Source organism: Neophocaena asiaeorientalis, unplaced genomic scaffold (genome assembly GCF_003031525.2).
Source record: "Neophocaena asiaeorientalis asiaeorientalis breed wild unplaced genomic scaffold, Neophocaena_asiaeorientalis_V1.1 scaffold581, whole genome shotgun sequence".
NCBI classification, from domain to species: domain Eukaryota; kingdom Metazoa; phylum Chordata; class Mammalia; order Artiodactyla; family Phocoenidae; genus Neophocaena; species Neophocaena asiaeorientalis.
This window is the reverse complement of record NW_020172732.1, coordinates 17,102-33,442: the sequence shown is the minus strand read 5'-3', so window position 1 is coordinate 33,442 and position 16,341 is coordinate 17,102. Positions and strand designations below refer to the sequence as shown.

The 16,341-nt window shown below is 36.9% G+C and overlaps 1 pseudogene; it reads left to right on the top strand.

The window, feature by feature from the left end:
- Positions 1-16,341, top strand: part of LOC112396622 (uncharacterized protein C1orf87-like) — a 49,875-nt pseudogene that overhangs the window by 18,253 nt on the left and 15,281 nt on the right.

Genomic DNA, 16,341 nt, shown 5'->3' with positions numbered 1-16,341 from the left:
CAAAAGCTTTTAAGTTGCATTAGGTCCCATTTGTTTATTTTTGTTTTTATTTCCATTACACTAGAAGGTGGGTCAAAAAGGATCTTGCTGTGATTTATGTCATAGAGTGTTCTGCTTAAGGCATAGCTATTTTTAAATTTATTTTTCCTGATAATAAAATAACATTTCCTCATGTAGGAAATTTAGAATAATAGTTTTATAAGATATAATATGATATAATATAGCATAATGCAATATCCTAACTTCTATTAGGAGATACTTACTGTTTACTTCTGACATTTCCTTCTAGATATACTATGTACTCTAACACATGAACACATATATATCTATACATGAATTTATAGTTAAGATAATTATATATTTTCATTTATTTGTATAAGTAGACATTTTCTTTTGTCATTAAAATTATTCATAACTATTTTAATGGCCCCATACATTCTCTCATATGAACATAGAATGAAATACTGAACACATCCATCTATTAAAAAATACTTAGAGTTTTAAATTTTTATTTTTCTGCATTTTTTCCTTAATATACAGTCTTAAAAATTGATTTACTAGGTTAAAAATTTTAAGTTCCTGACTCTTAACATGTTTAGTCTGGTCATCCACTATAAGAATTATATCTATTTATGTGACCATGAGCATTTGTTTTCTTATTTCCAAAGAAGTTTTCTATATTTAAAACAATGCCTTGGGCTTCCCTGGTGGTGCAGTGGTTAAGAATCCACCCGCCAATGCAAGGGACAGGGGACCCAGGTTCAAGCCCTGGTCAGGGAAGATCCCACATGCCGCAGAGCAACTAAGCCCATGTGCCACAACTACTGAGCCTGTGCTCTAGAGCCCGCAAGCCACAACTACTGAGACTGCATGCCACAACTACTGAAGCCTGTGCGCCTAGAGCCCGTGCTCCACAACAAGAGAAGCCACCACAATGAGAAGCCCGTGCACCACAACGAAAAGTAGCCCCTACTCACCACAACCAGAAAAAAGCCCGCTCACAGCAACAAAGACCCAATGCAGCCAAATATTTAAAAAATAAATAATACTTTAAAAATTAAAATAAATTAAACAAATAAAACAATACCTTGTAATTGTTTTGACTTATGTCTTTAGTTATTAAACAATGTTGATTAATTTTTAGATTTTTGTTTTTTATTTAAATTTCCTACAGGTTTTTTTTTCCCTCTATATTTAATATTAAAATTAAATGGAAGACTACTGAGAGAAAAAGAAGCCTCACGGTGAGGCAATTAAGGAGAGACATAGAGCAGAACTGGAGCTGGCAAACTGCCTTGACTTTCTTCCTTTTCTAGTTGCAAACACTGGAAATACCTGTTAGACTTGTAAGTAAAAAAGATATGTGATAACCTTTACGGTTCATCTTTGACACTGCCGTTTCTTACAGTAAGGGTTTTGGAGCAGATGGACAGATTATGAGTATATGGAAGATAAAGAAGAGAATAACATGGTCTCTCTATGGTAAATGGTCCCTAGACAAATAACCAACGTTTACTTCTTCATTACGCCATGCTAAGTTACCAGTGTTCCCAACACCATGCTAATACCTTACTTTGCTTATGCCAGCCTAGTGCAGATGGAGTCTGCCCTGAGTAACAAAGTGCAAAACTGTTTCTTCCCAGCAAGGAGAATGAGAACTTGAAGGCAGAAACTCAAACAGTACTCCAGAAATCAGTGTCTGGTACTGCAAAGCAGATTAGCAGAGACCCCCCAGCTTCTACTAATACCATAGATCATCAAATCAATCATGACCCAGATGATGTGGAAAAGAGCAAGCACCCAGAGAAAAACCAGAGGACAACCAGAAACTCCTAACGGGAGCACTCAGTTGCAGATTTCTGGATGGCCAAGTGAGTAACAAATACCTGAACTTTTCTTGGTAATTGGCTAGGAAAATTGAGAGTTAGGTTGGAAACATAGACTCACACCAACACACGCTTCTACTAATGGTAATTAACACATTTTGCATCAGATAGAATTAGAATCATTTTTTTTCATCTGAAAATGAATTTTAAGGTCATTTTGTATATTGCATCTTTGCTGACCACTAACTGAATTGGTCAACCTATTCTATCTGTGACTAACTCAGCGATAGTTATACAGTGATGTCACCATACATGCAAATTTGGGGTGTGCTAGAAGGGGAGTGTTCGTCTGCTTTAACATTACAGGAAAAGATCATTTATATTCAAAATCCAATGAAATATGTCTAGACATCAAAAAATTATCAGCCTTAAACTATCTTGATATAAATATATTATCACTGCACTCTGTTAAGAATCAACCAAACAATCCACAACAAACTAACTTGGTAATGATGAATCTAAATGATTATTACTTTGTAATTAGAAAGCAAGAGTAGCAGCAATTGAAAACTGGACCCAAATCAAGACAAACTAATGATTCATTGGTAACAAAGTACCATTTCCAAAAATTGCTGAAGTTGCAATTAAACCGACATATAGAGGAGTTTTGCAGTACTGCTAAGCATGAAGTAACAGCCAGACATTTTAGTAGAATACTGACTTAGAGTCTGCAGTAAACTCTAACATAACTATTTTTAGTTTATAATTTTAATAGCCCTTACTAAATCACTCAGATGCTCACTAGTTTCCAGTCATGAGAATATAAAATCCTGTGGATTTGGGATCTTTTGCTCATGAGAACTCTGCAAAGATTAAACTTTGGAGTGGTTACCAGTCCACCAATGGACCTCAGACCATGTTCTGCAAGGTCTCAAACACTGGGGACTTCTCTTTTTCCTTCCTAAAATTTTTATTGATCCTTCTAATTATAAAATGTTATATACTCTTGTAGAAATTTTGTAAAATGGAAGAATATAAATAAGAAGAAATTAAAACTCAATCAAATAGTGGTATATTTCTTTCTCTTCTTTCTTCCATGCATGGACACTGAATATGAACCATTATGTATATACTCTTTATTATCCTGGTCTATTCACTTCATATCAAGAATTCTCCCCCAGCTTCAAAAAATTCATCCTAAGCATCATGTTTATTGTCTCTATGAGAGTCATAATCAGAACTAACACTTATATAGCATTTACTATGTGCCAGGCACTATTCTAAGCTCTTTACATATATTAACTAATTTACTACTCCCCAAGCACCCAATGAGGTAGGAACTCTTATTATCTTCAAATCATAGATGAAGGAACTGAAAAACAAAGAGGTCAAGTGCCTTGCCCAGGTCATAAGGCTGAGAAGTGGCAGAGCCACAGTTGAGGCCCAGGTTCTAGGTCCTTAATCCCCAAACTGTATTCATTCTTTTATATGGATATAACATGGCTCATTTAACTAATCCCTTATTGATGGGCATTTAAGTCACTTCTAGTTTTTCTCTTATAAATGAAATTTTGTTTCTTGGCACTCTCCCTATCACATCAAGTTACCCATTTGGGGTACAGTTTCTGGATCAGCCATTGTAAAAGGCAGAATGTTCATTGGGTAGGCTGTTCTTGGACCTCCACAATCTGGATTCTTTGCTAGCTCTGTAGTGCCAGAGGGAGATGATTTGTCCTTCCTCTCCCAGTATTCAAGGAGGTTTCTGATGGGAGGCTCAGCAGGGCTAACACCCAGCCACCAAACACAGCAATACCTCATAGGAAGTGAGGGCCTAATTGGTTCTGTCAGCCGAGTGTATGGTCCTGGGCGGCCAGTGGCAGCCACAGTTGCCTGGTACAGAGACCCTCACTACCACCTTGACTAAGTGGTAAAGGGAATCCTGCCACAGTGAAAGAAGTAAACCAATTAGAACTTCTAGATCCTTATTCCTTATATACAGATGAAAATAAGCCTTCCTGCCTGGGATGTAACAGGCAATCTGGACCAGCTGAATTTGCTCTAAAAGAAAAGTAGCTGATAGAGACTTGAGCCAACATGGGTGGGGACAGGCAAGTACGAAACTCTATTCTAAATTACAGATAAATTTAAAGACTATTGTTAGTAGGAGGTAAGTAAAGCTGAAAATGTTAAGAGAATCCGTAGTTTCATGTATCCAAGAACAGTAAGGGTAGCTTAGAAATCAACAAATACAAACTTTCATTTCACAAATGAAGAATAAGAGGCCCAGAGAGCTTAAATGATAGTTCAAGGTCTCACAGTTAGAGCCTGGCTCTTCTCACTGCCAGCCCTAGGACCTTTTGTCTCTAAGTCCTCTCCTTCCACGTCTTTGAAAATACATATATGTTGTTTACGCTGCTTCTCAGAAGCATCAGCTCTGCCTTCTCTCAAAAAATAAAAAAAAGAATGTATAACTAGAAAGAGACTCAGTAGCACAGTTTCAAAAATAAAATTAAAGTGTGCTTTTTGCATCTGGCAGCATGAAAATGAAAGTGTTAGTGTTTTAATTTTAATAATTATCACAGTTGATTGGTAGTATGTTCTTTACAAAGTCCTTTCGCATGTTTTATCTTGTTTGTTCTCCACAAGAGCCGTTGAGGTAGGTAGAGACACATGATGTTATCCTCATTTTACAGATGGATAGACAGATGTCAGGGACATTTCCACTTGACTGTGCATTGGCAGCTGAGCTCCAACAAGTTCAAAGCCAAACCTTTGATCCTGCTCTTCTTCCTGTGGTCTGTGTCTCACAGAAAGGTCCCACAACTCTCCCAGTTGCATAAGCAAGAAATCTGGGTATGCTTTCCTCTTCTCCATCCCTAACTCTGATATCCAACTAATCACTGAGCCCTTTAAATTCCATCTTTTTTATGTCTCTCAAAGTGTCCTCTTCTGTTTCTTCTGCCATCATCCTAGTTAGACCACCATTACACATCAGTAGGAAGATTTTAATTATCTTAAAACAGGACTTATTTTGTTATGCTTTCTTCTCTTTATTGGTCAGCTGTGGTAGTAATAATGCTGTGAGACAAGAAAGCCCAATACTCAGTGGTTTATAACAATAATCGTTTTTGTTCACATCACATATGTGAGTAAGACAGCTTTTACTTATTCCAGTAGGATTTTCGAGGCTTGGCTCCAGACTGCAGATTTGGTTCAGGTCTGCTCTGTTTTTCTTATTGTTCTGAATCCAGTGGGCTCCTCAAGGCAAGCTCTTCTCATGGTAATGGAAACATTTCAAAAGGACAAACACAACTGCATTACTCAACCACAAGTACATTTTAAGTCTTTGCTTATGTCATATCCACTAACATCCCACTGGCCAAAGCAAGCCACATGGCAAAGCAAAACACCAATGGGGCAGGGATATATATATGCTACCTCTTTTAGGAGGAATTTCAAAACCACTGATCAAGTGTAGCCCCTACTTAAAACACTTGAACACCATTGTTTAATCGTCAGTGCCCTAGTAGAAAATTCAAACTCCTTGACTTACTGTATCGACTCAACTCTGTTCACTGTCTACTTCCCTTCAATCCCCACCTTTCACTAAACTGAACTTCTATGTCCCAAATAGAGTTCTGCTTTTTTATCTCCTATCCTTTGACCATGCAATTACTTTTATGCGAAATTCTCTTCCCTCCTTCTCTATTTAACTCCTAATTACATCGGGGTCTCAACACAGATATCAAGTCTATCAAGAAACATCACTGTCTCACCACCAAAACTGCCTTTTCTAAGGTGCATCTACATCAATCTGTGCATATGGCAGATGTTATTATACTATTAAAATAGTTTGTTTCCTTGTCTATCTCCTTCCATGAGTCTTTAAATTCCTTGAGAATATTCATTTTTGTTTCCAAAATGTGTCTCTCTATATATTAACCCAAAACCAACATATTATTTAATGGAGAAACACTAGAGGCTTTCACATTAGAGTCAGGAGAAGTCAAAGTACTCAATATCTCTGCTGGGTTTTACTATATGTTGGAGGTATTAGCTAATATAATTAAACAAGAGAAAGCAACCCAGGCATAATAATTAAAAAGGAGGAAAAACTCTTTTCAGATGGTAAGATTATATATATAAACTATCATAATTTCTAATGAAGAAACTATTAAAACAGTAAGAGGGACTTCCCCGATGGCCCAATAGTTAAGAATCTGCCCACCAATTCAGGGGACAAGGGTTTGATCCCCTGTCCGGGAAGATCCCACATGCCACGGAGCAACTAAGCCTGTGCGCCACAACTACTGAGCCTGCGCTCTAGAGCCCTTGAATGACAACTACTGAAGCCCACATGCCTAGAGCTCATGCTCTGTAACAAGAGAAGCCACCGTGATGAGAAGCCCTTGCACCACAACAAAGAGTATCCCCCGCTCGCTGCAACTAGAGAAAGCCCGCACGCAGCAACAAAGACCCAAGGCAGCCAAAAATAAATAAATAAATAAATTTATTTATTTAAAAAAAGAACAGTAAGAGAATTTGGCAAAATAGAGTTATAGCATCAATATCCACAAATCAATGGCTTTCATATACATATATATATATATATATATATACACACACACACACACACACACACACACACACACACACACACGTACAAAAACTAGTTAGAAAATAAAATGGAAAACACCATTTACAATAGAAAATAGATATTTAACTAAATTAACTAAATAAATAAATCAAACACATAGGTATAAACTGAACAAGAAATAATGTCCAAACATTTATGAGGAAAAATATAAAATACTCTTGAAAAACATGAGCATATTTGAATGATGGAAAGACATGCTATTATATTCTTGTACAGAAAAAAGTAACATCATCAATTTGCATCAAAATCCCAATGACCTTTTTTGTATAAATGTAAAAACTCATCCTAAGATTCACATGGAATCTCAAGGGACCTTGAATATCCAAAACAATCCTGAAAAAGAATAAAGCTGGAGGACTTATACTTTCTGATTTCAAACCTAACTGCAAAGATACGATAATAAAAATGGTATAGCACTGGCATAAAGACAGACATATGGACCAATGGAATAGAATAGGGAGTCCAAAAATACTCCTTCACATATATGCTCAAATGATTTTTTTTAAGATTTATTTATTTATTTATTTTTAGGTCTTCATTGCTGCGCGTGGGCTTTCTCTAGCTGCAGGGAGCGGGGGCTACTCTCCGTTGTGGTGCGCGGGCTTCTTATTGTGGTGGCTTCTCTTGTTGAAGAGCACGAGCTCTAGGGTGTGCAGGCTTTAGTAGTTGCGGCACATGGGTTCAGTAGTTGTGGCTCACAGGCTCTAGAGCACAGGCTCAGTAGTTGTGGCTCACGGGCTTAGTTGCTCCGTGGCATGTGGGAACTTCCCGGACCAGGGCTCGAACCCGTGTCTCCTGCATTGGCAAGCGGATTCTTAGCCACTGTGCCACCAGGGAAGCCTGAAATGATTTTTTGACAAGGATGCCAAGATGATTCAATTGGAAAAAGACGGTTTTTTCCAACAAATGGTACTGGGAAAACTGGATATCTGCATACAAAAGTATGATCACCATATACAAAAATTAACTCAAAACAAATCTATGACTTAAATTTAAGATCTAAACCTATAAAACTCTTAAAAGGAAAAATAGGGAAAAACCTTCACATTAGATCTGGCAATGATTTCTTGGATCTGACCCCAAAGGCACAGGCACCAGAATAAAAAATTGACAAACTGGATTTCATGAAAATTTTAAAATGTTGTGCATCAAAAGACACTATCAAGAGAGTAGAAAGGCAGCCCACAGAATGGGAGAAAATATGTGCAAAACATAAATCTGATCAGGGGATTAATGTCCAGAATATATAGAGAAATCCTAAAGCTCAAAAACAAAAACAACCTGATTCAAAAATGGGCAAAGGCCTTGTATAGACATTTCTCCAAAGAAGATACACAATGACCAATACGCACATGAAAAGATATTCAACATCACTATCACATTAGCGAAATGCAAATCAAAACTATAATGAGGTACCACCTCACAGGCATTAGGATAGCTACTAGTAAAAAAAAAAAAAAAAATGAAAGAAAGGAAAAAAAACAGAAAATAACAATGTTGGCAAGGATGTAGAGAAATTGGAATGCTTGTGCACTGTTAGTGAGAATGTAATATGGTACAGCCGCTGTGCAGCAGATTCTCAAAAAGTTAAAAATAGAATTACCATTAGGTCCAGCTAGTCCACTTCTGGTAATACACAAAAGAGTTGAAAGGAAGGTCTCAAGGAGATATTTGTACAGCCATGTTCATAGCAGCATTATCACAATAGCTAAAATGGAGAAGAAACCCAAATGTCCATCACCGGATGAATGGATAAGCAAAATGTGGTGTATGCCTACAGTGGAATATTATTCAGCCTTAAAAATGTAGGAAAGTCTGATACAGGCTACAACACGGATAATTTTCACATTTGCTAAGTGAAATAAGCCTGTTAGAAAAAGGCAAATACTGTATGTTCCACTTATACAAGATACTCAGAATAGTCAAATCATAGGGACAGAAAGTAGAATGGTGGTGCCAGGGCCTGAGGGGAGGAGGGAAGAGGCAGTTGTTTAATAGGTATAGCGTTTCAGTTTTGTATGATAAAAAGAGTTCTGTGGATGCATGGTGGTGATGGTTGCACAATAACATGAGTAGACTTAATACCACTGAACTGTGCACTTAAAAATGGTGAAGATAATGAATTTTATGTCATGTGTATTTTACCACAATTCTGAAGAATGGGAAAAAACATGAACAAAATCAAGATGTCAATCCTCCCTGAGGTAATTTATAAACTTAATGTGATTCCAGTAAAACTAGTATCAGATTTTTGTTTTGTGAATAGTCAAATTGGTTATAAAGTTAATTTGAAATAATAAAGAAGCAAGAATAGTCAGTAAAACCCTGAATAGAAAAGCAGTGGGTACATGGCTAGCATTACCAGATATAAAATGTAAAATCTCTGTCTCTAAAATAGTGTTATTTTGGCACATAAATAGATGAGACTAATAGAATTGAAAAAAAAAGTGAAGAAATAGACCCAATGGCATATTGCAATTTTGTGTATAATAAAGATGACATCACAAATTAGTAGGGAAAACATAGACTCTTTAATAAGCAATATAGGATTATCTAGCCACAGAGAAAATTTTAAATCATGTATATTCTTCACATATTATACATGTAACGATATATACCAGGATGTATTCCAAATGGATCAGGGATTTAATATAAAAAATAACTACACAGTAGTACAAGAAAATGGGCAATTTCCTCTATAATCTGAGATAAGGGAAAATTTTCTCAACTGTGACTCAACATGCAGATACAATAAGAAAAAACGTGATAATTTTGATTACACATATGTGGCCAGAACTACCATCAGCAAAGCACATAGATACTTAACAAACTGTGGAAAATATCTGCAACTCATGTCATAGATAAATACATCCCTAACAGATAGAATTTTCTATCTAAAAATTAAGAAGAAAAAAGACAGTAAACTATTAGAAAAATGAACAAAATATAGGAACAGACAGGTCACAGAATGATAAATATAAATGACCCTTAAACATATCAAAAGATATAGCCTTGCTCTTAATAAAAGGAATGTAAGTTAAAACCACCTTGAGATATAATTTCTCACCTATTACACTGGCAGAAGTCCAGAAAATTGACAACATACTTTGTTAGAAGGTAGAGGAAATTTAAAATGGAACAACCACTTTGGAAGGAAATTAGGCAATAATCAGCAAAACTACTTATGTATGAATTTTTTGACATGAAAATCTCACTTTCAGAAATCTATCCCAAAGGTATACTGGAAATATGTTTAACAATTTATGTAGAAGGTATTCGTTGCAGCATTACTTATTATATCAAAAACGTAAACAACCTAAATTTCCATCAATAAGGGACAGGTTGAAAAAACTAAGGTACATCCATACATGGAGTATTATAAAAACTTTAATAAAACTGTAGAAAGTAATGAAGAATCTCACTATATATATGAATCATATATATACACACATATATATAATTGTATGGCTATATCCATACTATATATCATTGTATGGAATAATATAGCTAGATATACTATTAATTAAACAAAAGCAAAGTGAAGAAAAGTATGTAGATTATGCTTCTAAATATCTATTATTGCTTATGTTTTTAAAAATGAAGGAATTAATGAAAACTTTTTTTTTAAAACATGGTTACCTATTGGGACTAGAGGGAATATAATGGAGGGATCAAGAATAGAAACCACAAATCTCTGACTAAATCTTGTTCTGTAGATTTGGCTTTGGAACTATTTAAATATTTTACATAAATATAAAACTAACTTAAATGTTTAAAAAAATCAAGCCCTAAAAATTGAAAACAAAATAAAGTAAGTCTATTTTAGTTATCTATTGCTGCATAACAAGTTATCTGAAAAGGTGACCACTTAAACCAATAACCATATATTATCTCTCACTGTTTCTGAGGGACAAGAATCCAGGAATAGCTTAGATGAGTAGTTCTCGCTCAAGGTCTCCCATGAAATTTCATGCCAAATGTCAGCAGGAATGCAGTCACCTGAAGGTTTACCCAGGGCTAGAAGATCCACTTCTAGGCCCCTTTGAGTGGCTATTGACAGAGGCCTCAGTTACTTGCTGGCTGTGGCCAGAGATATTGTCTGTTTTCAATTTGGGCCTCTCCATAGGGCTGCTTGTGACATGGTATCTGGCTTTCCCAAGATAAGTTATCCCAGAAAGAGAGAGAGAGTGAGCGTGTGTGTGTACAACCCAAACTGAAGCCCCAATGTCTTAATAACCTAATCTCAGAAGTGGCATACCATCACTTGTACAGTGTTCTTCTATTGGTTATCCAGACTAATTCTAATTAAGTGTGGAGGGGAAGGCCTGCACAAGAACATGAGTACTAGGAGGCAGGGATCACTGGGGCCGCCTTGGAGACTAGCTACCACATGAACCTATGTATTAATTGACAGCAAAACCAAAGAGCGTGGAACTATTGTAAATAACTTTAAAACATAATAACTTCACTGTATGTCTCTAGTGGGGTATATACTCTAAGGAAAATATTTTTGAAAAAATACCTTTAAAGGTTTTCAGTAACCATTATGTTGATACTGTTCTTCTGTATGTGTATTGGGGGATAAAGCAAATGAGTCACCATCTTGGTGGTTTTGGGACTTGGAATTGCCAGTGTAGGAGAAATGAAATATAGCTATAATATTGATGAGACAATATAAAACTCCTATACTCCTACATCTGATTTGGAAATATCAGTATGAACTCTTTTTTAAAAAAAATACATTTCCTAGCCTCGTCCATTGAAAAATGTAGAAACAATCCCATGTGAATGAGCACCCTACCACCTGTATTGTTCAGTAAATTCTAAAGGCTGATTCCAGCTTTGAGCCTGTAACATCTGCTTACACCCAAAACAATGAAGATACCAAAGACCTTCCAAGACTTGTCAAGAAAAGACTCAGGATCTAACTTAAAATGGCTCCCACTAAAAAAAGAAAAAAATTAAAGGCTCCCACTAGTCAAAGTGGGACATTTGGGATATCAATAAAAATAATAGGGGCTTCCCTGGTGGCGCAGTGGTTGAGAGTCCGCCTGCCGATGCAGGGGACACGGGTTCGTGCCCCGGTCCGGGAAGATCCCACATGCCGTGGAGCGGCTGGGCCCGTGAGCCACGGCCTCTGAGCCTGCTCGTCCGGAGCCTGTGCTCCACAACGGGAGAGGCCACAACAGTGAGAGGCCCACGTACCGCAAAAAAAAAAAAAAAAGAGAGAGAATCAAGCATTCATTCAATGTGCCTTTTCTCTACAAACCGTATCTTAGATAATGGTTGATAAGGGACAGTCTCTCTTTAGAGAAACATTACTACCAATAAATGAGAAGTAATAGTAGAGTTAGAATACCACTATTTTCTAAAATCCTAACAAAAAAAATAGACTAAAGCAATGATTATTAGTGCCTGCGAATATCACAAAAAGGAAGACAACCTGACAGCATTTGCTTCCATGGGAAAATATACCAACTATGAAATGATTGAACTTGACTGTGATCAAGATTCTAGATTTAACTGCTGTTTTACAGGAAATATATGGGACAATTTGTTAAACAGCAACAAAATCCAGATGGTGGAAAACTTTATAGGACAGACAACTCAGCTTCTTCAACAAATAAATTGCAAAGGAAAAAATGTGAAAAGGTGGGAGGGTAGGAAGAACTAGAATTTTTTTTTTTTTTTTTTGGCTGCATTGTATCTTCGCTGCTGCATGAGAGCTTTCTCTAGTTGCAGCGAGCAGAGGCTACTCTTCATTGCGGTGCACAGGCTCTAGGCTTCAGTAGTTGTGGTGCACGGGCTTAGTTGCTCCGCGGCATGTGGGATCTTCCCAGCAGGGCTCGAACCCATGTCCCCTGCATTGGCAGGTAGATTCTTAACCACTGCACCACCAGGGAAGTCCAGGAAGAACTAGAAATTTTAAAAGATGTAAGTGATATTAGCCAGTTGAAATATGTGGATATTATTTGGCTCCTGATTTGAATAAACAAACTAATAATACTATTTATCAGATAATTGGGGGATTTTGAACACTCACTAGGTAGTTGATGATATTAAGGAATTATTGTTAATAAGGAATTTTTTAGTGTAATAATGTCATTGTGGTTATGTTTACAAAGAATCTTTATCCTTTGGTCAGTGGTTCACAAATTTTATTGTGCATTAGAATTACTGGAGTACTTGTTAAAACACAGATTTCTAGGCTCCCAACCCTAGAAATTCTCATTCAGTGGGTCTAGGGTGGGTCTTGAGAACTCACATTTCTAACAAGTTTCCAGGTGGTGCTGAGGCTTGTGACCCAAGGACCACACTGTAAAACTCACTGCTTTATAAATACATGCTAAAACAATGCAGATGAAATAATACACTGTCTGGGGTTCACGTCGTCTCTGGTGGGGGTGATGTGGACATAAAAAAACAAGGTTTCCAGTTGATAACTGAAGCTTGGTGATGAGTATACGGAGTTTCATCATACTATTCTCACTACATGTGCCTATGTGTAAAGTATTCCATAATTAGAAGTTAAAATTTAAATAAAATATAAATTTTACAAAAATAAATAAGCCAAATGATTAACTCTAATATTTACTGTATTCATATGTTTAAAGTATATATTTAAATCATATATATATTAATTTGGAAATACTATTTTTTCAATTCTACATTTTCAAAAACTATCAAATATTTTACATGCATCTTTCTCATGGTTGTATTTATTATCACTAGTGTGCTTTTTTGAGCCATTTAGCAGCCTTCTAGAATGCATCAAGACCTTGGCCTAAGTTATTTAAGAAATAGAACTTTTCAACTCTGCATTTAATGCTGTCTCTGTAAATTTTCACCCAAGTAACAGCTATCCATTGCCTAATATTAAGACAGTTTGTTGTGTTCACTTGTCTTGGTGCAGAGTATTCATGTCTTCTACAATATAACCACTTAAAAATAGTTTTATTTATAAGCCATCTCTTTAAAGAATTGTTTACACTTCCAACACTTTCAAGTTCTAACACCCAAGGACAGTTGCTGAATCTGTGTTAAATTTCTCTGCTTCATTTGTACCGATTCTCTGAGGTCAATATTACAAAACTAGCATCGCTCAAAGTCATTTCAGGCTACTGTGTTATCCATTCCCAAGCAGTATTTTGTGATTCAAAGTAAAACAAATGAGTGTTCTGCCTATGTTTTCCTCTAAGGGTTTGATAGTTTCTGGCCTTACATTTAGGTCTTTAATCCATTTTGAGCTTATTTTTGTGTATGGTGTTAGGGAGTGATCTAATCCAAAAATGGGCAGAAGACCTAAATAGACATTTCTCCAAAGAAGGTACACAGACTGCCAACAAACACATGTAGAGGGAAGAGATATGGGAACATATGTATATGTATAACTGATTCACTTTGTTATAAAGCAGAAACTAGCACACGATTGTAAAGCAATTATACTCCAATAAAAATGTTAAAAAAAAAAAGTAAAACAAATGAGAGAAAGCTGTAGTATCAGAGACTTTATAGGTACTCTGACAACCCCTGAAGTCAGAAACATAGTGATTCTTGATCAGAATTTCCCATTTTATCTCCTTTGACAATCTAGGAACACTCTTTGCTTTTGAAAAACAGCCCAGGATGATTTATATCAGTGAAGGGAGAAGTCTGAGGCCTGGTGTGCCCTTGGCCTGAACAAGACATCATCATCATTCTGACACTGTCTTTCTTGGTTTCTTCTTCAAGTTCAGCGTTTTTCTTGACGCTGGGAGTCAGCAGGATACAAGAGAGTTCTGGCCCTCATAGTGTTCTAAAGAAGCATTTATCAACACATCATTCTCATGGAGTCAAGGTGTTCTTTAGTCCCCTTTATTTCCATTTATACACCAAATTTATTGAGTGCCTTTATCTTTGGCACAAGAGATACAGGTGAACAACCACCCCTCATAGATCTTTTGGAAGGAGATACACAAAAAAATAGCAAACAAATTCATAATATAGTTGTACAATATGCAAAATATTTAAAATACATTATGGCATTCATTCTTCACAGCATTCCTGGGAGCACAATATATTTTCCCCTTTCCATAGGCAAGGCCATAAAATTTAGTCTGTAATGTCTAGGCCAAAAGATCTATGAGGGGCAGTCAGCAATCATACCTGTCTTGTTCACCTGCATCTCTAGTGCCAAAGATAAAGGCACTCAATAAATTTGCTGTATAAATGTGAATAAAGGGACTAAAGAACACCTTGACTCCATGAGAATGATAAGTGTTGATAAATGCATCTTTAGAATACTGTAATATAGAAGTGTATCAATTCTCAGAGGCAGAAAATATTTATATGTACCTGAAAATATAAATATTTTATATTACAAGTATTTATAAAGAAACGTATTGTTCTGAGAACACTATGTCTGAAATACCTAACTAAATACCTTGCAGAATGAAACTGTTCTGTGGACAGACTGTGTAATCGTTCTCATCCCAGAGGAAAGGTGAAAAGCAGGGTCCAAATCTTATCTGCATAATTTACTAGGGAGTAAATTTTGGGCAAGTCTAGCCTAGTGCTAGATCTACTAAAAACATTACCATGACTCCCCACTGCCGTCAGGATAAAACACAGATACTAACAAGAGTTAAGGCTATTCATCTCCTTTCTCCTGTCTCCCTCTCCAGCCTTGCCTTTTGTCTTTCCAAAAATTTAAGTGATGCTCTGAGAGCATCCATTACTCTCTTTTAGGCACATGTGTGCACCTTTGAGGTTTTCTACATCCAGTTTCCTTTTCCTGTACTCTTCCTTTTTCTCTTCTCCTCTTTATTCCCCTTTATTCCCATTCCGTCTATCACGGAAGTCTCCACTCCTTAGCCTATCCAAATCTAGCTCATCTTTCAAGCCTAGACTTAAATGTCATTGCTTCCAGACCTGGACCACCAAGTCCAGGTTAGATGGACCCATGGGCTGTTCTAATAGTGTCCCTTACCATCCCATGGTGTACTGTCACAGTCGCTTGCCGTGCCTCTCATCGTCTGCAAGCTCTGTGAGAGCAGAGGCCATATCTGTTTTATTCACTGTAGGGCCTGTCACAGTGCCTGGCCTAGCCTAGGCAAGCCATAAATATTTCTTAAATGAAGGAATACAGTTACTTAACTTCTTTAAGCCTCAGGATTCCAAATATAAAAAGGTACAAATACTACCTACCTTATAGGGTTGTTGTACGGATTAAATTGAATGATATAAACAAAGTACTCATAATGGTACGTGTAGAGAGTATGTGCCCAATATATGTCGTGTTATTTTATTATGCCTATTTTAGAACCCTCTGCCACTCCTCACTCTGCCCACTCTAGAGACCCTCTTGATTTTTCTTTAAAATGTTTCATGACTGGGCTTCCCTGGTGGCGCAATGGTTGAGAGTCCGCCTGCCGATGCAGGGGACATGGGTTCGTGCCCCAGTCCGGGAAGATCCCACATGCCGCAGAGCGGCTGGGCCCGTGAGCCATGGCCGCTGAGCCTGTGCTCCGCAATGGGAGAGGCCGCAACAGTGAGAGGCCCGCGTACTGAAAAAAAAAAAAAAATGTTTCATGACTATACAGCATCTGTAGGTTGATATTCATACTGATAGGTTATTCAATATAACTATCAATTGAGTACAGACACTCAGTTTTCAATGAATCCTTCTGATAATGTCTCCTTTCAATTACTTGATATTAAAAATAGCCATGTGATTCAATTTGTACCCAGGATTTTATTTTAATCAGGTATGGCAAGGTAACACATATAGAAGGAACTGCCTTTGAAAGAATGTATTATTTACATTTCCCAGTGAAAAGGGGGCATGCCACACCATGCAGGGCCACGTGGGGAAGCACC